The sequence below is a fragment of the Hydra vulgaris genome, chromosome 12 (genome assembly GCF_038396675.1).
Source record: "Hydra vulgaris chromosome 12, alternate assembly HydraT2T_AEP".
Taxonomy (NCBI): domain Eukaryota; kingdom Metazoa; phylum Cnidaria; class Hydrozoa; order Anthoathecata; family Hydridae; genus Hydra; species Hydra vulgaris.
The window spans coordinates 67,763,680-67,780,483 of record NC_088931.1 but is presented as its reverse complement, the minus strand read 5'-3'; the positions used below and the strand labels follow the sequence as shown (position 1 = coordinate 67,780,483).

Below are 16,804 nucleotides of genomic sequence, written 5' to 3'. Positions count from 1 at the left end.
AAAGTGCCTTAACTCACTATAGATCCTAGTTCTATTCGGTTTTGACGTATATTAACTATATATAGTTGTCAAAATATAATATTTCTATCAATTTTCACAAAAAATACAAGAATTCCGACCAAGAAAGAGCTTATAGTATAGAAAAAGTGCCAATAAACGATCAGAAAAGATTATATTATTAAGCTGTGATGCATATTTCACCTAAACAACGAATTTATTTAAAATCTTACTCAACCTTGGACAAGTGATAATGATTTTAAGAAGAATAAAAAAACAAAAAAAGAATCTTCGATCTGGGTTTATTCGCTATAAACATTTATATTTAAATGCAACAAACTAACTCTTAACACTCAAAAAACAAATTGGGTTCTTATCCACCCAGTCTCAAAAAAAGCGTATTTACCTCGAAGCTTGCCTAAAATTTTTATTGATGATATCGAAATAAAAAGACATAATGTAACCAAGTTGTTTGGTGTTTTTCTTGATAAAAACAAAACATGGAAAACACATATGGACTATATTGGTACAAAAATTTCTAAAAATATTGTAATTTTATATAAAACCAGAACATATATAAAAAAGTCTGGCTCAACTTTATTATTCATTAATTCATAGTTCTTTAAATTATGCTAATGTTGCTTGGGGAAGCACAGAAAAAAATAAGTTGAAATGCCATTATCACCATCTGACACATGCGATTCGTTTATTAAATTTTGCGGATCGATACACTCATTCCATACCATTTTTTATTGAAATGAAAGTTTTCAATATTTATGAGCTTAATGTTTTTAATGTTTTATGCTTTATTTATATATGGAAAAATGACTTATCTTTACCCGTTTTCAAAGATCTCTTTTGTTTGAAACCAATAAATAAATATTCACTTAGAAGCAATAATTTTATATGTGAACCTTTTTGTCGAAACAAGTTTAATCAGTTTTGTATTACATATCATGCACCCTATCTTTGGAATAAAATTGTTTTGTCCGACTTCGACATTTTAATTTACCCATTCTCAAATATAAACTGAAAAATTTAATTATCTTAATGGATGATGTAGTCAGGCTTTTTTAATTGTAATTTTATATTTTCTTTGAAACTCTTATTGTTAACTACGTTTTACTTTGTTGATTATGTTTTGATTTAGTTTATATACACACTCTTGTAAAAGTTCATTACGATCTTCTTTGAGTAACCTTGTTTGTGTTTGTGAAAGAAATTTATTTACTACGACAGCAAATGTAAACAAAAAAAAACAAAAACAAAAAAAATTTTAATGATACCGCAAAATTTTTTTCGTCTCATAATTTACAGGCTTGATCGTTTAACGGAAATATGTCATAGTCAACAAAATACATGAATACAGACGCAGACGTGGGACAAAATCGAGTTTTTTGTACCAAAAATATTTTCGTAGTTTTTTTTTATTAGAATAACTATTTTTATATATAAAATGCACAAATAAAGTAATAAACATGTAATTATATAATATAAAAAAAAATATTAAAAAAATTAAAATTTGGTGAAAATTACGACATATTTTTAATGGACAAGACAACTTTTATCAGTGTAAACATTAAAAAAATTACTCTTCAATGCTACCTGCATTTGTCATAAAATAACTTTTTTAGATTTATATTTACAGAACTTATATATCGTAACAGTAATGAAAGATTATGTAGGTATTCTTTGTGTGCAAAACATCTTTTTTATCTGTTCAGTATTTCTCATCAACTGACCATTAATCGAAGACCAATCTTTTGTAATAACTTTTTTTATTGCAAAAAGTAGCAAAATATTTATGATGCATGGCTATTTACATACATTTAGCATGAGATTTACATAGTCAAATGTTTGTAGGATATTGGAGGATAGTTTACCTGATACCTAATAGTAAAGGTTAGTAGCAAAAATATCAAAAACTGTCTGTTTTCGATGCATAAAAACTAATGATTACACTTACCTTAAATTGTTTTTAAGAGTCTGAGCGAAAAAAACTAATTAAAATAATATATTTTGAACTGAAAGTCAATAAAGTTAATTTAAAAAATTAAAATTTGGTGAAAATTACGACATATTTTTAATGGACAAGACAACTTTTATCAGTGTAAACATTAAAAAAATTACTCTTCAATGCTACCTGCATTTGTCATAAAATAACTTTTTTAGATTTATATTTACAGAACTTATATATCGTAACAGTAATGAAAGATTATGTAGGTATTCTTTGTGTGCAAAACATCTTTTTTATCTGTTCAGTATTTCTCATCAACTGACCATTAATCGAAGACCAATCTTTTGTAATAACTTTTTTTATTGCAAAAAGTAGCAAAATATTTATGATGCATGGCTATTTACATACATTTAGCATGAGATTTACATAGTCAAATGTTTGTAGGATATTGGAGGATAGTTTACCTGATACCTAATAGTAAAGGTTAGTAGCAAAAATATCAAAAACTGTCTGTTTTCGATGCATAAAAACTAATGATTACACTTACCTTAAATTGTTTTTAAGAGTCTGAGCGAAAAAAACTAATTAAAATAATATATTTTGAACTGAAAGTCAATAAAGTTAATTTAAAACAACAGTAGCTTAAGAAAGTTGATAAATAAAAAAATGCAAAATAGCGTTTTGGAACTCATGTCAAATTAACGTGTAAATAACTGCATAAAATTACGCTTAAATTAATATTGAATGTTTTTTTAATTAGATATTTCCTCTAATAAACATGTCTTCACCATTATGACAAATTTTCACCGTGCAATGCCGACATAGATTTTTTGGTATTTTGGCACACTCTGTCCCACTGTGAGACGCTATAATATCTTAAAATTGCCTTAACTACATCGAGTAGTCATTTTAAATATGCAAACTCTTTTTGTAACTTATCTTATATTATAAGATAATTTCAATATATTTTAAGATAATTTCAATATATTATAAGATAATTTCAATATATTATAAGATAATTTCAATATATTATAAGATAATTTCAATATATTATAAGATAATTTCAATATATTATAAGATAATTTCAATATATTATAAGATAATTTCAATATATTATAAGATAATTTCAATATATTATAAGATAATTTCAATATATTATAAGATAATTTCAATATATTATAAGATAATTTCAATATATTATAAGATAATTTCAATATATTTTATGATGTTGTGACAGAAATTTTATTTATTTAATTTAGAATACGACTTCTGTTTAAAACCCAAAACTTTTGTTTTTGGTTTTAAACAGAAATTTTGTCATTTTTATTTTTATATTTTAATAACTGGATTTTTTTTCTTTTTTGGTTTTTTGATATTTTTTAAAATTATTCTGTTACTATTTTTATTTCTTAACGTCGTACAATTGTCATTTTTTTAAATGTGGTTTCTTATATAATACGGATAGGGTTAGGAATATTGGATCAAAAACCCAAAACAGGTATTTCGGTATTGAAAATTTTATGTGTAGTTATTTTTATGTGTAGTTATTTTAGGTGCTCCCAGAAGTCTTTACGGTCTTATCACAGAGCACGCGGGAGAGCATTTAACAAGAAGTTCACGCCTCCTTCTGTAGGTCGATTGTTGGGCTAGAGCTGGTGTCGAACCTCGAACCTCTAGGTTCTTAGCCAGAACTCTAACCACTGCGCCACATCTGCTCAAGTTTTGTTAAAAAATTTGTTATCCCGGGATTCCGGTATCAATACCGATATGATTATTTTTTCTATAATTATTCGAATGAATAAATAATTTAATTGAAAAATGGCTTGGCAATAAAAAAATTTATTCATTTAATGAATAAAAAATTACAAAAATAAATTCAGTAAAATGTTAGTTAATATATTTATAAGAAAAAGTTTTACTTTTTCTGCAGTTGGTTGTTGATATAAGACCTCAGAAAGCATAGATTGTTGAGCGAATTATCTCATATTCTTGACCAAATTCTGGTGCATATTAAGCCAGCTGCCAAAAAGCTCGCTCCAGTTCTACAATGGTCGGTTAAATACTTAGTAAAAATTATATAATAAAATACATACTTTTAAAGATGCTTTTAATTCATAACTTTATGAACATGAATGGTCAGTTATTGATTTCATCATAAATTGAATTGCAGCATCTGTAGATAACAAATTTGCATCCTTTATTTTATTTTTTAATTTTTAATTTTTAATTTATTTTTTTATCTCATCATTAAAAAAAGAATACAACGCTGTTTTATATAAATAAAATCGACATAAACGGGGCTAAAAGAAGGCAATATTTGCCTTCTTTTAGCCCCGGTCACTAGATTCTACGCTCACTACGCCCCCGACGTGCTTCATCAGCAAGCGTGTGCAAACATTAAAATGTAAACATAAAATTACTTTGTACCATTTAAAAATTACATACAAATATTTATATGTATGTTAAGGTCAGTTACTAATCTATAATCAAAAGAAAATCGTAAAAAAAAAATAATTACACTTAAAAACTAAAAATAAGTTAATAGGAAATTTAAAGAATAAAAAAATTAATAAGATAGTTGTTAAATAAGAAAAAAAATAATTAAAAATTAAAAAAAAAAGAGTCTTAAAAAGAATTTAATTCATTAACATCGTTAAGAAGTTTTTGTTTGAGTTTTTCCTTGAATATAGAAAGTGAAGAACAATTTTTCAGCTGGTTTTTTAATAAAGTGTTCCATAGTTTAGGACTTTTGATGGCAATAGAAAATTTAGTAACCAAATAGTGCATTTTAGGTTGCTCATAATTGTAATTTAAAAATCTTGTTGGGTACACGTGATTAATTTTATTGAAAAATGTATTAAATATTATAGGAGCTACTTTACTATGAAGTTTGTCCATAAATATAAGAATTTGACAATGGTTTAACTGAAAAACATTAAGTATGTGATGATTTTTAAATAGTTCTTTAGAACATGTGAATCGACTTGCACCTGAAATAATTCTGACAGCGTATTTTTGTCTAAAAAGCATTTTTTTAACTTTACTTACATTAGAGCTGCACCATGCAATATTTGCCTAGTTTATGTAACAATGTATGAGGGAGAAATATAAGACTTTTGAGCAGTTTTGGTTTAATAATTGTTTAGCTTTGTATAGAATGCCAATATTTTTTAAAATTTTATCTTTTATCGTTCTTATGTGTTCTCTCCGCGTCAAGTTTTCGTCAAATATCACTCCTAAAAACTTTAATGATGACTAATTATTTTAAAGCTGTCAATATAAAGATCAGGAAGTTTTAATGGAATATTTTCTTAATCGTGAATTCTATAAAAAAAAGTATACTTAGTTTTATTTAAATTTAAGGACAATTTGTTGCCTTAAACCATTCCGCTAGATTTAAAAATTTCTTCGTGTGCTATAACTTTTCAGCCATTCTAAATTTGTGCTTTTAATTCCATAACTTTAAGTTTTTTAAAAAAATGCTATGGCCTACTGTATCAAAGGCTTTGCTAAGATCTATAAAAACTCCGAGGGTAAACTTACTTTCGTGAAATGCTTTATATAAATCGTGAACAATATTAATAATGGCATGGTCAGTTAAATACCCTGGCTGAAATCCAAACTGTTTATTATATAGAATATTATTTATATTTAGAAAAGTTATAATTCGGTTATACATAATTCGCTCTAAGATTTTTGAGAAGCAGGAAGAATTGAAATTAGTCTGTAATTTTCAGGATTAGAAATGTCTCCTGATTTGAAAATAGGAATGACTCTCGCAATTTTAAGTTTCTCCGGGAAAAATACATAGTTTTAAATATAGATTAAAAATACGTGAAAGCGGGATTGTTATTTTATTAATTTTTAATTACATTACTTCTAATATATATATACATACACCACACTTTTGTTTAGTTTTAAAAGATATACTGCATCCAAAAGTTCCTTTTTAGTAATTTCATAATCTAAGAGGTCTTATTAGGAGTAAAATATGACTCAAGGTTTACTTCAGTAGTTTCTTTTTTTGACACTAAAGTGGATCCTACACTGACAGAACATTGATTAAGTGTTTCAGCAGTTAAAGACTTATTTGTAATAGTTTACTTCCTTAATTATGTTCTAAGTTTTTTGGATCATTTTTATGTTTTATTAAATGCTCGGTATAGTAATATCTTTTTGATTTTTTAATAACCATCTCAAAAACACGTTTATAATTTTTGTAATTAATTACGTTATTGAAAGTTTTTTTTTGAGAAACTTATTATATAGTCGTTGCTTTTTTTTTTGACGACTTTATAATTTCAGGCGTTATCCATGGATTTAATGTTTTTTGTCACACATTTTGTAACTACAGGAAAAGCCGTATTGTGAAGTTGTTGTAATTTATCAATAAACTTATCGTATGCCTTATCTGTGTGTTCAATATTAAGGCATCTTGAAGGCAGATTTCTTCAACTGTAAGCTTAATGGGGAGTAAAACTGAAAAGATATCCGAAAACATTTCAAACTTGGTATCTGAAAACAAGTTAGGTGATTTTACATCTATTAGACTCTTTTTGATGCAATTTTTCAATTTGATGAAATGTTCTATCATAGACATTAAATTACTCTATTGTGTTCTTGAGTCTAAGACCAGAGCCAATTCTTGACCTAAATCTTCTTTTAGATTTTTTTATAGTATTTTGTCATTTTTTGTAGGCAAAGTTCGAAATATTTTAACGTCTTTACGAATTTTTTTAATTAATGGTAATGCTGATGTAAAAGTAAAATAATCATCATCATTTTTAGTGGAGATTGTGAGTAAACCATTTTCATTTTTGTAATCTTCATTAATTAATTCATTATTATCTGTGGAATTTTGCTATTTTTTCAAATCTTGGTATAGGAACAGATGTACGTTTGCATCTTCTTTATTATGCAAGCTTGCCTCGTTAATAGGTTTTTTGTAGAGCACGCTGATAACAGCCAACTGAATTCCATGCGATAAAAATAGCTGCTGATTTGCTTCAATTAACCTGCAAATCTTTATCATAAGTGCAGCGCCATCAGTGGTAATACCTACAATATTCTATATCAAAAGCTCAAAATCACCTAACCTATCATAGATTCCAAAATTCTGTCGGAAGATATTTATAAGCGCTTCTAATGGGGCTTGGTGATGAAACTGATATAAGCCGTCTTCTTGCCCCAGCCATTTATTGGGAGTATGCATTGAAAATGAGCGTTTCATATTGAGACATAATTTGGCAGGTATGTATCTAATCGAGCTTAAACAAATTTTACCGAAAGGCTGTAAACATCATTCAACTTTAACTGCCAAAGTGTAAAAACTTTTTTTACTTGCAAACGGCTGCTCGCATGACAAAAGAAGAAAAGGTTTTCTGCATTGAATTATTACTGGTGATGAAAAAGGGATGCGTTACAACAATTCTAAACGCAGAAAAGCATGGGTCAAGCCCGGCGTTTCATGAACATCAACTGGGAAACCAAATATTTATAGGTTCCAAGCTCATGAAATGTATCTGTTGGGAGCAGCTCGAAGTAATATCAAATACGCTGCTTAAACCAAATAAAAAGATTGCAGCAGACCGTTATTGACGACAACTGATCAAGCTGAGCCAAGCATTGAAGGATTGAAAGATCGCAATACGCGAAAATACATGACAAAATTGTTCTTCAACTACCTGGAGTTTTTAAAAAGGGAAGTCCTATCCCACCCGCCGTATTCATTAGACATTGCCCCCTCCAATTACCATGTCTTTTGATCTAGTTGAGCAGCGATTTTTTTTTATGACAATATCAAAGTATGATGACTGAATTGCCTCAAAAGACCAAGACTTCAGCGTGGAATCCGCATGCTACCTGAAAGATGGGAGAAAGTTGTAGTTACCTTTGGACAGTATTTTGAATGATCTGAGTATGGTAGTCTTCTCAAAATAAACTTTTGATTTTTATAAAAAATGATCATTTTCAATGCATACTCCTAATAGTATAATATAAATTGTCATTATTTGTTTATCTCTATCATTAGTTGATTTTCCAAACAAAGTTAAAAGTTGTTTTTTTAATCACAGCAACATTTTCAGGTTTTTAAAAGACAATAATTTTACATGGAAGTTAATTTACTATAAAAAATTTAATTAAGTAATGATTAAAAAGAATATTCCTTTAAACTTAAAAATTAAAATAAAAAGTATTTTAAACACTTAATAGTTTAAAGATATCATTTTAACTTCTCTTAGAAAAATGTTCCAAAAGACAATTTTTATTTAAAAATCATTCTTTTTTCATTTACAAAAACATAAATTCACAATATATTTAAAAACTTAATGTATCAAACTCATTTTTTCAAAGTTCAATTAAAAATGCAATTTGAAACAAGTTGTCCTTCACTTAAAATATATTTCCTATAACTCTAGGAAATTAGTTCTCAGGTGATGTGTGTCAAAAGTGTGAAAAGAAAGCATTACTTTATAATTATTTTATATTTGATTTATATAAAAATTTAATTTTTGATGGCAAATTTAACTAAAAATAAAAAATTTCACAAAAAAGTCATCACTTTTTAAGAAGAGAAAAAACTTCTATTGGAAGCCCATTTTCACATTTATTGTTCGTAAGTTGAATGCTCGATAGAACTGGGTTACTCCTTATCAAAAATTAAATTAAAAAAATCTCTAAACTAGGTTTAGCATTGTTAGATTGGATAAAAAAATTTTAAAGCAAAAATTTCTAAACGAGTTAAAAACTTCAAACATTAGATTATAAATATCTGGAAATAGTATTTGAACATAATTTTAACTGCATGTACATAACATTAGATTATAAATATCTTGAAATAGTTTTTGAACATAATTTTTATTGCATGTACATAACATTAGATTATATATATCTGGAAATAGTATTTAAACATAATTTTTATTGCATGTACATAACATTAGATTATAAATATATGGAAATAGTATTTGAACATAATTTTTATTGCATGTACATAGCATTAGATTATAAATATCTGGAAATAGTATTTGAACCAAATTTTTATTGCATGTACATAGCATTAGATTATAAATATATGGAAATAGTATTTGAACCAAATTTTTATTGCATGTACATAGCATTAGATTATAAATATATGGAAATAGTATTTGAACCAAATTTTTATTGCATGTACATAGCATTAGATTATAAATATATGGAAATAGTATTTGAACAAAATTTTTTACTGCATGTACATAAAGTAGTAAAAGAAGTTCTAAACTAAAATCTAACTTCAAAACATTACCATTCTATAATGGCGGATAAATCTACTTTATCATTAAGAAATCTGGTTATTAAAAAATAATACAATTACACAAGATCTGTTGGCTTTATATAGTTGTTTTTATTTCAGATCATATTTCCAATATTGAAGAAGGTGAAAATTTCAAGTAAATAGGTTGAATAAAAAATGTTGTTAAAATTGGGTGACTGAAGCAAAAAAATATTACATGATTTTTTTCTATGTTTTTTTCTTATTATCACTTATTTTACTTGATCAATTTGCTTGATCCAAGTATCGTCTATTTTTGTTGCATTTAAGATATAATATCCGTAAATTAAAATCTTTCTTTTTTAATTCAATATTATTTTATTTTCATTATCACTCATATTTATTAACTCTATAGATATAAACAAAAGTATCAAAAATACGAAACCAAGTTGACATGGTTGCTAAGGTGTTGTCATGAATAAAAAAAAATTATCCTAGCCAATAAAAAAAATTCTCTATCAAGGAACAAACCTAGCAAACATTATTTTAGTGGATTTGCAGTGGATCTGTATAGGTATTTTTGAGCATCTTTGGCAGCTGCAATAAATGGCCAGCCAATAATTTTTCTTCATGTTTGTAGCGGTTAGCCGATAGTTAGCCACTTTTGGCGGCTACCGCTAATGGTTCACGAAGTAACTGATGAGCAAAACTATAGTAGACCGCTCAAAATGCCTATACAGGTCCACTGAAATTCCGCTATATAATGTTTGCTAGGTATAATTTACCACAGACTATATATTTTCGGAATCTGCAATGATTAAATTAAGTGATAAAACGAAAAAACAAATTCTAAAATTTTTGTTTAACATAGCTTCTTCATATTACTTTCACACATAGATATATATACACACATACATACATACATACATACATACATACATACATACATACATACATACATACATACATACATACATACATACATACATACATACATACATACATACATACATACATACATACATACATACATACATACATACATACATACATACATACATACATACATACATACATACATACATACATACATACATACATACATACATACATACATACATACATACATACATACATACATACATACATACATACATACATACATACATACATACATACATACATACATACATACATACATACATACATACATACATACATAAATACATACATACATACATACATACATACATACATACATACATACATACATACATACATACATACATACATACATACATACATACATACATACATACATACATACATACATACATACATACATACATACATACATACATACATACATACATACATACATACATACATACATACATACATACATACATACATACATACATACATACATATATATAAATTTTCGTTTTTTTTTATATATAAAATTTTACATTTACAAATATTGGAATTTTTATACTTTTAATTAATTTTAATAGAGAATATAATCACCACATCAATAAGAATAAAAATAAAAATAACAAAAAAGAAATAGACTAGTTTAAATAAAAACTTGGTATCTGATAAAAAATCTAATGATCTTGTCTCTAGAACCATAAAACGTTATAATAAAATATAACTTAAGCTATTAATAAATATAAACAAATAAAAATGACAAAATACAAAAAAAAAAAAGAGCGTATTTATACAAATTTCTTATTTTTAAAAGTATTTCAAAATATTGTCATTAAAAAGAATGAATTCTTTTAATTTCTTTTTAAAGACTGGGAAGGTAATTGATAAATCAAAATTAGGTGAAACGATTTTGTTCCAGAGATTAGGTGCACGATAAGCTTTACAGAACTGTTTGAATTTTATTCGACAAAAGGGTTCATTAAGTCATCATTTCGTAGTGTATACTTATTTTTTTGTTTTTGAGGTAATAAAATCTTTAAAAATGTGTAATGACGAATTGATTTTACATTGAAACATAAAACATAATATCATAAATATTAAGTACTTTTATGTTTTTAAATAAAAACTTTGAATGCGTAAGTCGATTTTTAAAAGAAATTGCGTATTGCGTGTTTCTGGCGATGATAAAAAGTACGCAACTTACTTTTGCTTTTACTTCCCCAAGCTATGATTGCATAGTTAATATAACTATGTATAAATGAGTAATAGAGTATAATAATATAAAATAAAATTTTAATCCAATTTTAAAATGGTTTTGTTTACATAATTTTTTGACTTATAAAGGACTCCTATATTTTTAAAAACTTTAGTGCAAATGTAGTCAATATGCGGTTTCTATGTAACATTCTCATCAAAATAAATGCCAAGAAAACTAATAAAAGTTTCTTTTTTTTATTTCAGGTTCATCAATAAGAATTTTTGGCATGGTTGTTGGTAAAAAAACGCTTTTTCGATATAGGGTGAAATAGAATGTATTTTGTTTTATCAAAGTTTAAGGTCAATTAGTTACATTTAAACCACTCAGATACGCATTTAAGTTCTTTATTCATATCAGAAAATAACTCAAACATAAAACTCCGAAGATAAGCTGCTTTACTTAAATCATTAATTTAAATTAAAAACATAGGAGGACCAAGAATAGAGCCTTGTGGAACACCACAGGTTATTTCAACACACTCACTTTGATGGCCATCATTAGAGGTAACAAATTGCCTTCTATTTGATAAGTAACTATAAAACCATTTTAGCATATTGTTAATGATTCCAAAGTATTCGAGCTTTTTAATCAATATTTTATGGTCAACGGTATCGAAAGCATTTGAAAGATCAATAAAGACTTTTAGGGTATATTATTTTTTTTCGAAAGATTCTGAGATTTCCCTAACAAATTGAATAATTGCGTGCTCATTTAAAATATTTTTTTAAAGCGAAACAGTTTGGCATAACTTTTGCAATTTTCAATTGATTCGGAAAAACTCCTTGTTTTATAGATGCATTAAATACTTTAAAAAGAATATCTTTCAGACTTTCATTACAATCTACAACTATGTTACCACTTACTTCATCAGTACCAATACCTTTATTTCTTTTTAGAGATTTAAAGGCTCTATCGAGCTCGTTGTGAAACGAACTCTCGATCATAGGAGTTTTTTTAGAAAGTTCCAATTTATAATAAAAAATTTGTTAAATATGTTTGCAATTTTGCTCGGTTCACATATATTTACATTTTCAAATTTTATAGTTTGTGGTAACGAACTTGTGATTTTTTGATTTTCTTGTTATTTCTTTTATTATTTGCCAGGTGCGCTTTGAGTTGCTTTTAAACTTATTGATCAGATTAGTAGATTAGATTTTTACAAATTTTTTTAAATAAAATCTTTATAATTTTTATATATCTATTAATTTGCAGAAGATTTAGTCTTTGAATATTTTATATACAACTCTTGCTTTATTTTCGAAGATTTTTAAGCCTTTTGTAATCCAAGCACTATTAAAGGTTTTATGGCTTATAAATTTTCACATACTGGAAAGTTCGCGTCATATATATATGACTAATCTGATCAATAAGTTTAAAAACAACTCAACGCGCACCTGGCAAATAATAAAAGAAATAACGAGAAAATCCAAAAATCACTCAAGTTCGTTACCGCAAACTATAAAATTTGAAAATGTAAATACATGTGAACCGTGCAAAATTGCAAACATATTTAAGAAATTATTTTTATATATATACTATATATATACTAAGTAGAATGTATACTATATAAGATATATAGAATACTATATAGAATACTATAGAATATATAATATATAGAAGTATATATAAACTAAGTAGAATGTTTTGAAGTATTTATTATAAATAGTACTTGCATCTTCATTAAAGTTGATATGTCCGCAAAGAAGTAATGCTTCGGAGAATTTATTATAAATAATAATTGCATCTCCATTAAAGTTGATATGCCCCCAATGAAGTAATGATAGTTGATGTTTATTTATAGTTGATGTTTATAAATCTTTTTTATAGTTGATGTTTATAAATTTTTTTTGTCGTTGTAAATACTTTTTTTTACAGTTCTATTTTGTTTAATTATATTTGATAATGTTATGTTAAGGGTTAGGAAAATAAGGAAGTGGTCCGATATAACAGTTTTTAAAGATGTCTGTATTAAAAATATTGTCAATGAGGGTAGCAGAATTTTTTGTTACTCTAGTTGAATGATTGATTGAGGGAATTGCGCCTGATAAAAAAAATGTCATCATAGAAACATCTCACTTTGTTGTCGTTGTTATAAATAAAGCAGTCCATATTAAAATCCCCAATTTAAAAAAAAAATTTTTTTTTTTCTTTCGTTGTTACCAGCGTCAACTATATTATATTGCAAATAAGAGCTAAAATTTTCGCACGCACGTCAGGCGGCCTATAGTAGCTGCTTATAAGTTTATTTGTTTGTCTTTCTAATGAGGCTAATTCAAAATTCTTAAGTTGAAATTAGAATTATTTTCAATTTTGAAAAAAGAGCACCAAGTTTCCGTAACACATATAATATTAAAAATGTTTTCAGTTTCTTCTAGAAAATGTCGAAAGTTTTTATTATTTTTGCTTATATTCCTTATATTAACGTGGAGGATTCTGATTCTTTCACTATTTATATCATTTACATTTTTAAAAAGAAATTATTTAATGGTGTCGGGTAATGATTTAAACTGTCCGTGCACATATCACTAAAATATTCACATATGGGTCTGCGATTTCATCTGATATAATGTATTTTTCGTAAAAATTATAGGTTAGCGATTCAAAGTCATTCATTTTTGTAATTATTTTTTCATTGGCTCAGGTTTAAAGAATTTCTTTTTGTTATTGTAATTTATTAATCGCGCGTTATCAGTTTGTTATAGACTACTTTTGCATACTTACCTGAGGATCTTAATTCTTTAGCTTTTGCAAAGAGTATTTTTCTTTTTTCAATCGTTCTTTCGCTGTAATCGTGGTTGAGATGTTCAATACAAAGCTTTAGTCGTTTATAATGATGTAATATTTTTTCTTTGTCTTTATAGTTTAAGAACTGTACAACTATTGTTCGTCGCTTTTTTTTTCCAGATTCATTTATTTTTTCAGTTCTGTGGGCTTTTTCTATTTGAATGTCATGTTTTATATTTAATTTTTCTTTAATAAAATATTTTACTTTCGACTCGCTTTCTTCCCATGATTCGTTTTCTTTTTCTTCAAAACCTTCAAACCTCAAAGTTGTTTCTCCTGCTAAGATCTCCTAATTCAGCAATTTTGTCTATAAAAAGTTTGCATGAACTTTTTTTTAATTTTCTTTAATGTGATTTTTTAGTTTTTCATTAAGTTCGTTCGTTTCCTTTATGGTTTTTTTGTAATATTCGTTTTGAAAGTTCATTCCGAGCGTTTTTTCTCGACGAAAGCTTCACGCAAAAAGTTTATAGTAATATGACAGCTGCAACTATATTATTGATAAAAGGTGCAACTATATAACTAATACAATATGTATTAGTTATATTATATAACTAATATAACTAATACATATTTTGCGCCAGAAATCTGCTTTCTCAAAGCTACATAGTCAAAGAGTGTTGTCTTTGTGTTTATTCAATTTCAAACAAACATTTTATTTTGAAGACAAACACTTTTTTTTTCCATGTTTGAAACATTTTTGACTTTTTGAACTTTTATTTAGAAATTATGTACTATCTTGTTTGTCAGGATTTTTTTTGTTTCCTTAACAAAGTAGTGAGATCTACGACTTTGCGATTTTGGTTTTCGAACTTCAAAAAAAATATAGTCTGCTTTGATAATACCTTTAAAAAAGTTATATTTACTAATGCTTCTGTATCATCTTTTGTTCGTTATATTATAGTCATAAAATACATTAATATTCTATTATTTTATTATGAGTATGATTATATCTAGACGCACAGTTGTCCAGAATTCACTTTTTTTATGATCAAATCTTTACAATGTTGTGATTCTATCTATATAACTGATACAAATTTACAATGTTTATAAAATATAGGATGGTAAGAGAAAAAATAAAATCTCACAACTTTATGAAATACAAAAAATATAACTGCAGGGTATCATTATTATTAAAAGAACGCGGGAAACTTGCAGAAGACCAGATGGTCTTGTCATCAAGAAACCGCTTATACTAGTAATATTTTTTGTATTTTTGTTTTTACATGTTTCTAGTTTCACAAAATATAATGGTAGTTCATTTTATATTGGATTCACATATAATAAAATGTAAGATAATAAATATTATATAAATGCTAGATTTTGTACACATAAATATATGATTAGGCATAAATAAAGTTATTTTTGATTTATATATTTTTTATATTAATATTTGTTATTGAAGTTTTTTGGGATTTTCGTTTCAACGTTAATTTTGGCTCTAGTTTCAGTATTAGTTTAGTGTAAGTTCATATAATTGTTTATATTTAAAACGAATTTTTTTAGTAAGATTTTCAAACAATTTAGGTTATCTAATTTTTGCAATTATGGCATTTCTGGATATCAGTTTATTATAGAGATAGGGACCGCGATATGAAATTGTGAAACGCGATAGTTTTGTTTTTCTAAACGGTATACTAAAGTTTCCTACTTCTCGAGTGTCATATCTATTTCTATTGCTTTTAAAGAAATCATTTGAGAAATGTGATGGGACAAGCCCGAGTTTATATTTCAGCATAAACAAAAAGTTTTGATAAATGTTTATTCTATAGACGTTTAGTGCATTAAGGAGTTTTAACAAAGGTTCAGCATGAGTGAATTTGTCTTTTTTATAGACAATTCTAACGGCATGTTTTTGACATCGATAAAGTGATTTCAAATTGGATTTATTGGTACTTGCCCATGCTATATTACCATATGTATAATAGGTCTGTATAAATGAGAAATAAAGATATTTTAGATTTTCTTGGGATAACATTGGTCTAGCTTTGTATAGCACGCCAATGTTTTTGGTTATTTTAGTATTTAAATAGTCAATGTGTGCTTTCCATGAAATATTTTCGTCAATTAGTAAACCTAGAAATTTTGTTATTGAGATTCTTTCAATTTTTTTGTTTTCTATTTTTAGCAATGGTAATATATTAGGTATTTTTTTTCTTTTTTGGTTGGGATGGAATAAAATGTAATTGATTTTTTCTGTGTTTAAAGATAATTTATTAGATTTTAGCCAGATATTAAGTTTTTCAAGTTCGATATTCGTTGTTTCAAAGAGTTCTTTAATAGACTGAGATGAATAAAATAAATTAGTATCATCTGCAAACATTATTACATCAAGTTTGTTTAAGACTTTCGGAAGATCGTTAATGTATATTAAGAACAATAAGGGAGCTAGAATGGAACCTTGGGGAACGCCACATTTAATCTTAAGCAATTTTGAACAGATATTTTCATCAGTATTAACACATTGCTGTCTGTTTAGCAAAAAAATTTTAAACCAGAGTAATGCAACATTTTTTACGCCATATTTTTCCAATATTTTGAGCAGGATAGCATGATTAACAGTATCGAATGCTTTCGATACATCTATAAAGATTCCTAAAACAAATTCTTTATTAACAAACGAGTAGTTGAT

The 16,804-nt window shown here is 26.4% G+C and overlaps 1 protein-coding gene across 1 annotated transcript in view; it reads right to left on the bottom strand.

The window, feature by feature from the left end:
• The window catches only part of LOC136088946 (uncharacterized), a 30,171-nt gene extending 15,530 nt beyond the window's left edge, over positions 1–14,641 (bottom strand). Inside the window, exon 1 of the mRNA XM_065814230.1 lies at positions 14,113–14,641. The gene's annotated coding sequence lies outside the window, so the exon portion shown is untranslated. The remainder of the gene's footprint in view (positions 1–14,112) is intronic.
• Positions 14,642–16,804: the final 2,163 nt, after the last annotated feature.